The sequence below is a fragment of the Sinocyclocheilus anshuiensis genome, unplaced genomic scaffold, assembly GCF_001515605.1.
Source record: "Sinocyclocheilus anshuiensis isolate Anshui unplaced genomic scaffold, SAMN03320099.WGS_v1.1 scaffold1854, whole genome shotgun sequence".
NCBI lineage: Eukaryota > Metazoa > Chordata > Actinopteri > Cypriniformes > Cyprinidae > Sinocyclocheilus > Sinocyclocheilus anshuiensis.
In genome coordinates, this window is record NW_015546040.1 from 493,068 (window position 1) to 500,933 (window position 7,866).

The window sequence follows — 7,866 nt, forward strand, 5'->3', positions numbered from 1 at the left end:
GTGAAAAAAAAACCCCCGTGAACCTGAGAACTAACGGAGAGCCGCTGGGGCTTTATGGGAGCTCTGATGAGGTGCTATTAGCTTCAGGTGCCTCATCACAGTCTGTAAGCGGGACTCAGCCACACAAATATTGTGCAGCACAACTGTTTTCAACAGTTTGATAATAATCAGAAATGTTTCTTTCTCAGCAAATATTAGAATGATTTCTGAAGATCATGTGACACTGAAGACTGGAGTAATGATGCTGAAAATACAGCTTTGATCACAGAAACAAATTATATTTTAACATGCATTCACTTAGAAAACAGCGATTTTAAATTGTAATAATATTTCACAATATTACAGTTTTTACGGTATTTTTGATCAAATAAATGCAGCCATGGTGAGCAGAAGAGACTACTTTTTAAATCAGATCTTACATTTTTTTGAATGAGTTAACTTTTGAGTTAAGCAATAAATAAATAAATGACAATTTATGAATTTTATTTATTTAATTATATTTGTCTATCTTTGTCACAATCATATAATATGCAGATGTGTGCACATAATGTGCACATAATATAATAAATGTTTATTTAATAAGTATGCAAAATATGTAATTTGTGAATATTGTATTAATTGTTCTGGTAAAAAGACTTTTCCGAGAGAAAAAGAAAGAGTTTTCCGAGTTTTCTTGCATACCATACTACAATAATTTACATTTTTTTTTAAATAGATTTTTTTTGTGTTAAAGTGCATTTCTGTGAAACAGAGACCACCAATTGTTACACTTATGTTTTCAGGAAAGTTATTTGATTTTATATCATTTTCACAAACAACCACTTCAAGACATCTTTACATAAGATTTGTACATGAGATAAGATAAGGTGGAGTTTCAGTGTGCATGTTTCAGTGTTTTAACTAGTGCTGTCAAAAGATTAATTGCGATCACATCCAAAATAAAAATCTCTGTTCACATAATATATGTGTGTGTACTGTGTATATTTATTATGCATATATAAATACAAACACATGCATGTATATATTTAAGAACAATATGTAATGTTTATATATTAAATATGTTTATATATAACATAAATTATATGAATATAAATATATATGTATAAATACATGTAAATATTTTCAAAATATGTACTGTATGTGTGTGTATTTATATATACATGATACATATACACAGTACACACACATATATATTACATAAACAAAAACTTTTATTTTGGATGCGATTAATCGTTTGACAGCACTAGTTTTAACTTACTTGCACCTCTTTTTTGCTGGATAGTTTGCTGATTTCAAAATTTAATATTTAATTCAATATTTTACCTGGCATTTCATTGTAATTATTTGTGAACTTCCCTAGCAATTTCTGAGTGAAAACAGTTTCTACACCTTTTTTTCAGTGTTATAGTATTCATATTATATTGACTTTAAACATTGTAAGCAGGCATGTTCAGTGATAAATCAATCATTCTGCATTTAATTTGACGTTTGAAGGCACTCCTCAAGTAAACAGGTGATGCTACCAATTAAATGATTCACAGAAACCGAGCCACTGAAGAAACCGGAGTTTGTTTTCCTCATTATAAATCATACATGCAATTAGTGATTAAAATGAAACTGATTATCAAAGTCTCTGTAAATTCAGAAATTAATCTGAGCTGCTCCACTTCTATATTCTTATTCTTACTGTATAACCAATGCATCTGTATGTTTACATACATATTATTAACAAGCAGCTCTCATCCCCAGCTGATGGAAATATTCCGTAACAGTCGAGTTTCCACTGTTATGTTTTGCCTGCATCATTGTGAGCAGATGGAGACAGACTCAGATTCGATTGGACAGCTGCCTATAATTGATAGACCAGCATCTGCTGTACTTCAGGATTCATCTGCCAATAGTCATTGCATTGAAGGAGAATATCCCCACCAGTCATTTAGTGCAGAAGAATGATGGACACACATTTCAGGGCTCCAGACTCATTCTTGGTCGCTTTTTTGTGACTAACTTTCTCAGTTGGTCGCATGAGCACATTATTTGGTCGCAAATTTGTATTTTTTGTTTATAAGAAAAGATAATTGTCTGTTTTGCTTACATGCATCTATACATATTTCACTTTTTAAGACTAAAACAAAAAATGGATTCTTTGTTATTCTTAATTAAAAAACACAACAACAATAAAACGGTAAGATACAATGACACACTTACAAAACTTTTATTAACAAAAACGAATAAGACGAGGCATGGCATACACCACATTCTGCATTATATGCACCAACTAATAAATTACATAACGTTTAGCAAACACTGAGGAATAAAATTGAATAAATAAATAAATAAAAGAGAGCTTCCATAGCATAACGTGAGGTAAACAGCGAAGATAACAAGCTTTTCAAAATGAAAACAAAAAGAAAAGTAAAACTAAACTTGCTGTCGGTGACAGTGCTTGCATGTTTTGTTTTTTTCCCCACAAGAATACCAGTTTAAGAAGCAGTCTTTTAATTTACTTTAGCTTGAAAACCATCCATTGTTTCCTCAATATTTGCGTCAAATTCAAGCTAACAAATCAATCTAAAAATGACAGTCATTTGAAAGTACGTACAATTTAAAGGGGTCATATGACAATGCTAAAAATAACATTTTTGTTTGTTTGGTGTAATGCAATGTGTTTACATGGTTTAAGGTAAAAAAAAAAACATTATTTTCCACATACCGTACATTATTGTAGCTCATCGTTCTGAAAAGCGCGGTGTGCTTTGATTGGCCAGCTGTCCAGTGCGCTGTGATTGGCTGAATACCTCAAGCATGTGACGGAAATGTTACGCCCCTTACCATATTTGGAAAACACACAGCGTCTTCATGACACAGCGGCGGTGGCACTACAGCGAGAATAAAAGTAACGCATTCTTTCTTTGCGTATACATTTGGGCGGTGTTATGCAAATTTTCCCACACAGTGACGTAGATTTGTGGGGGCGTGTTTAAATGAGGCGTTTTAGAAAGGCGTGGTTGAGTCTTAACTTTTAGAAAGAATATCTCTTTGGGTTTGAGACTTTAGTCTTTGCAACCTTACGGATCTTATATATGCACAAACAGCTTGTAACACTCCAGAGACAAAGGAAAACTTGAAATAGCATCATATGACCACTTTAAATGAATAGCTCCCCCAAAAATGAAATATTTCTGTGGTGCTTTTTTTTTTTTAAGAGCTTCAGTGCAAAAGAACATGGAAATTGGCCTTTAGAAATTCTCCTTTTGTGTTTGGCACATCATGAGAATGACAGGAGTTTCATTTTTGATTCAGTCATTTCCATTAATTCAGGTTTTTAACATTTTGGTTTCAGTATTTGTTGTATCTCACTTTTAGGTCCGTTTCTATTATGAGTCTGGAGTTTAAGCTGGAAAATTATAGTATACAGAGTTTATAATCAGCTTGCAAGCTTCTTTTGAAGGTGTTTTATAAAATAACATTTATTATTATGATTAATATTACTGCTATACAAGTGAAGTTATACTTTATATTGCATTAGGAAATTAAAATGCAAGTCTGCTGTCTTACAAACACTGCTGTTTCCTTTAGAAAACGCACATCTATTACATAAATTACAGGTGCACGCCAATATTTTCATCAATATATTTTCAATCTAGATGTTTTCTTAGGCAGATTTCTGTGTTTTTCTCATCGCACCTGAAATGATCCCGGCGATTGAAACGCTGTTGTGTGCAGCAGAATAATTTAATAGCAGCTGCGTGCTTGTTTTTCTGTTATTACAGTAATTTCCACGCTGCTACAATATTCTGTTATTGCATTCAATAAAAGCATTTCAGCAAGAGCACAGGGTGATGTCCATATACATAATCATAGCCATAAAGACGCCATTATTAATATGCAATGATACTAATTTCAGCTGCTGTGACTGGGAGGAGATGATTTGTAACTATAATTTGAATCTGACCTACTGAGTCATGTTTTGATTTATTTCTCATAGACGTTCTTTGATATTTAGTTTCATTCTGCATGCGCTGCACAGAGGGCTGAACTGTGCTTAATTATTTTGTCATCTCTCACCTTACCAAACAAATTACGCTCGTATTCACGGCATCATTTGGCCGGAATAATGAGGAAGACCTGAGATATGAGTTTTGAAGCAAAAAGTCCACGACAGTATTTTTAACCAAATAGCCAGTTGGGGCAAGTTGTCACATGTATTTATACATTTTATGCAGCCGATTTTTTATTTCAGTTGGTGAAAACCATGATTTGATATTTTTGTGAGTTAAAGACAAAAAGGAAACATATAATGTGTCCTGTTGAATTTTTTTTTCAATATACCTCGATTTACAGTTCAAACAAAAAAATGATATATACTGTATAATTCAGTGTAGCAATAGTTCATATACGAAAAAATCAAAAATTTTAAGATGTAATAATAAAATATAATAATTTAGTATGATAACTTTTATATATTTTAATAAGTGCAGGTCAGAATAAGTATGTTGCATGAGGGGCCATAAGCCATAATTCATTCTGGCGCTCTCACATACTTACGTTCTCCTTTCGCGTATATACATTTCTATTCTCACACGCTTAAGTTCTCCTTTCGCGTACATACATTTCTATTCTCACACGCTTACGTTCTCCTTTCGCGTACATACATTTCTATTCTCACACGCTTACGTTCTCCTTTCGCGTACATACATTTCTATTCTCAAACGCTAACGTTCTCCTTTCGCAGACATACATTTCTATTCTCACACACTTACGTTCTCCCTTCTTTCGCGTACATACATTTCTATTCTCACACGCTTACGTTCTTCTTTCGCGTACATACATTTCTTTTCTCACACGCTTACGTTCTCCTTTCCCGTACATACATTTCTATTCTCACACGCTTACGTTCTCCTTTCGCGTACATACATTTCTATTCTCAAACGCTAACACCTAAATTCTAACATTCATATACAAATATTGTCATTTTCACATATGTATATGTTTCTCACTCGTATGCAGGCATGTCTGATCTTTTTCTTTTTTTTTACTTTTACATAACGTAAATAGAATGGCTATTTCACTTAGTGTAAATAGCACATCTCTAAAAATCCTGCTGTTGTCACTTAGTGTAAATAAGTACACTATAATATAATAAATAGTACATATCACTATTTTCACTGTAAATAGCATCTATGAAGGTGCAAAGTCCGGGCGTGGGCCAAATATGGGCCAGTGGATGAATTTCAAATAGACCGCAGCTTGTCTGTTGGAATGTATGCAATTATAAGTGGCCCGCCAATCATAATTTACAAATCATGAAGTTTTACGATGTCAACACAAGGTGATAGCACTAAATTTTAGGCCAGATCATGTATCAGTAAAACGTGAGTGACAACAATTTGATAACTCATGTGCTGCTGTCATGTCTTTAGCGCTACTTGTGTGAAGCGCGCTGCACGGACCGTTATTAGCTCTGCCTAAAGACAGCACAGCGCGTGTGTTTATTCGTAGGTCTCGATCAGGCGACCACCAATCAGCGCTGTGAGAAGCGTTCGCGTTTGAAGCAGAGCTCTCCGACACAAACCACAGATTCCGTGGTGATTTAAACTAGTTTAAAGGCAGATGAAACAGCGCTGCCATTCTCAACAAACATTTTGCATTGTGGGATTGTTTTCGTGTCAACAGAGTTATGACAACTTCTAATACAAATATGTTCAACTGAGTTAGACGAACTTAATTTGTAGCATTAACACCAATTTTTAAGTTGATTACTCAAAAAATGAAGTTCTATCATGACAAGTCTCGGAGGAATTGGCATGTAATGTACATGACAACGTTAATGTGTTTGGTCTTGGCGGAATAGATCTGCTCCACTGCTGCTGCTGCGGCAGAGCAAGTACCGAGACTTGCTACTGCCAATACATCCACAACATGCTGCTGTGAGCATGTAAGAAATACTGCTGCTGCACATATATGAAATAACTCCATATAGCATACATGAATCACCCTGTAGCAGATACAGGTGGAGCTGGAGAAGGTGGAGGGTTTCTGAAGTGCGCTGCAGCTGCTACAGCAGGCACTAGCCAAGTATTTGAATGTTGAGCATCAAGCTCATTGGCTGCTGATACAAATTAACAAATCAGCTGCGCCATGTGATGATGTTATTATGTCAGATTGAGTTAGACCTATCGGACTGCGCTATTTAGAGATTCATGCCAGAACTCTGTATTTGCGCTGACTAATTCAGTTGTAGCCAAAACCAAAACATCAGAAATATCAACTAACAAAAGCATTAAGACAATATAACATTTGAAATCATTAGATAATACAATAAGTAAACCAAAACATCACCAAACAAAGAAACAAACAGAAACAAAACAAAAAAGTATTTTCAAGTTAAGCAAAAGCCTCAGAAAAAAATATATGTTTTAAGAGATGATTTAAAAGAAGATAACGTAGGGGATGATCTGATGGATAAAGGCAAAGAGTTCCAGAGCGTAGGACCAAGAACTGAAAAAGCTCTGTTCCCTTTAGATTTTAAATGAGATTTTGGGACAATCAATAGTAGTTGTAGCCCTATGAAGACAATTTCAACCGATTTTTAGCCTTATAATCCTCTGAACGTGCACACTAGACGATTCGAGCAGACCGCGAGACCACACACTTGATGATTGTAGGAACGAATTCACAGTGAAACGAGATCTCACGGACACTTGCGAGATCAAACATGACTAGAGAAGATAAACAAATAGAGGACAATCAACATTGTCAGCTGGCTCTCCTGCCGTGCGTTTTGTTTCACAGTGAAAAACAAAGTATTACAAAGAATATGGGTGACGTAGTCTCCTTTTGTGGCATGTTTGTGACTGCCAAGTTTCAGCTATAGAAGCACGCAACATCCGGTAAGTGACGCTTGCTTGCTCTCATTGGCTATCGCAGGTATCACGTCAGAGGCAGCCAGATCAAGAGTCGGAAATATCAAACATGTTTCGAGTTCGGGGACGCTCCGTCTCGATCGGGAGCAGTTAAATAATCGTAATGACACCACACAATAAAGGATTTTTTCTACAAAAAATCGTTTGCGACAAGCCTCAAATCGGGCCACACTCCCCGATCATTCGGGGGTACAAATCGGGCTTAAAATCGGCCTTAAAATCTTCTACTGTGTGGCCAGCTTTAGATATTAATTGTTACTAGCATTACATTGCTAAAAAAGTCAAAAATTTAATTTGGTGTAGAAACATTTTGATAAGAAAATTAACTTTTTATGTAAAAATTTAAATTTACTCCCCTACTCATTCCTATGCAAAGTAAGATATCTACTGCCCAATTTCCAAAGTTAACAAGACAATTTTACCAAGTTTTACAATTAATTTAACAATTGTAATTAACAAAGAAATTTACAATAACACACAATATTAGGTTAATGTAATGATCAACATTATTATGTCAAAAGAACCTAATGATTTCAAAATATCAAAATAATGTTGGCAACTTAAAATTCTAGAATAAATTTGAATTAAATTTGAATTATTTTCATTTAATTAATTTTTGTATTTTAATGTAGCCGTGCAAGTTGTTATAGCCTACATTTTGTTTTTGTTTTTGTTTGCACTGCCTTTTGTATATCATGATGTGTTGTTTATCAAGAACCACTGAGATAGATTAAATAAATAAATAAACAAATAAATAAATACGAGATCTAGCCTAGAGAGAGATCTTAATGGTCTATCTATTTTTTGGTTTGTTTTTTCAAAATAGTATTTTTAGAGGTGAAATGCGACATGGACATGTTCTTCAATGATCGCAGTGATTCGCATTTGAGATCCAGCCACACACACACACACACACACACACACACACACACAGACAGAC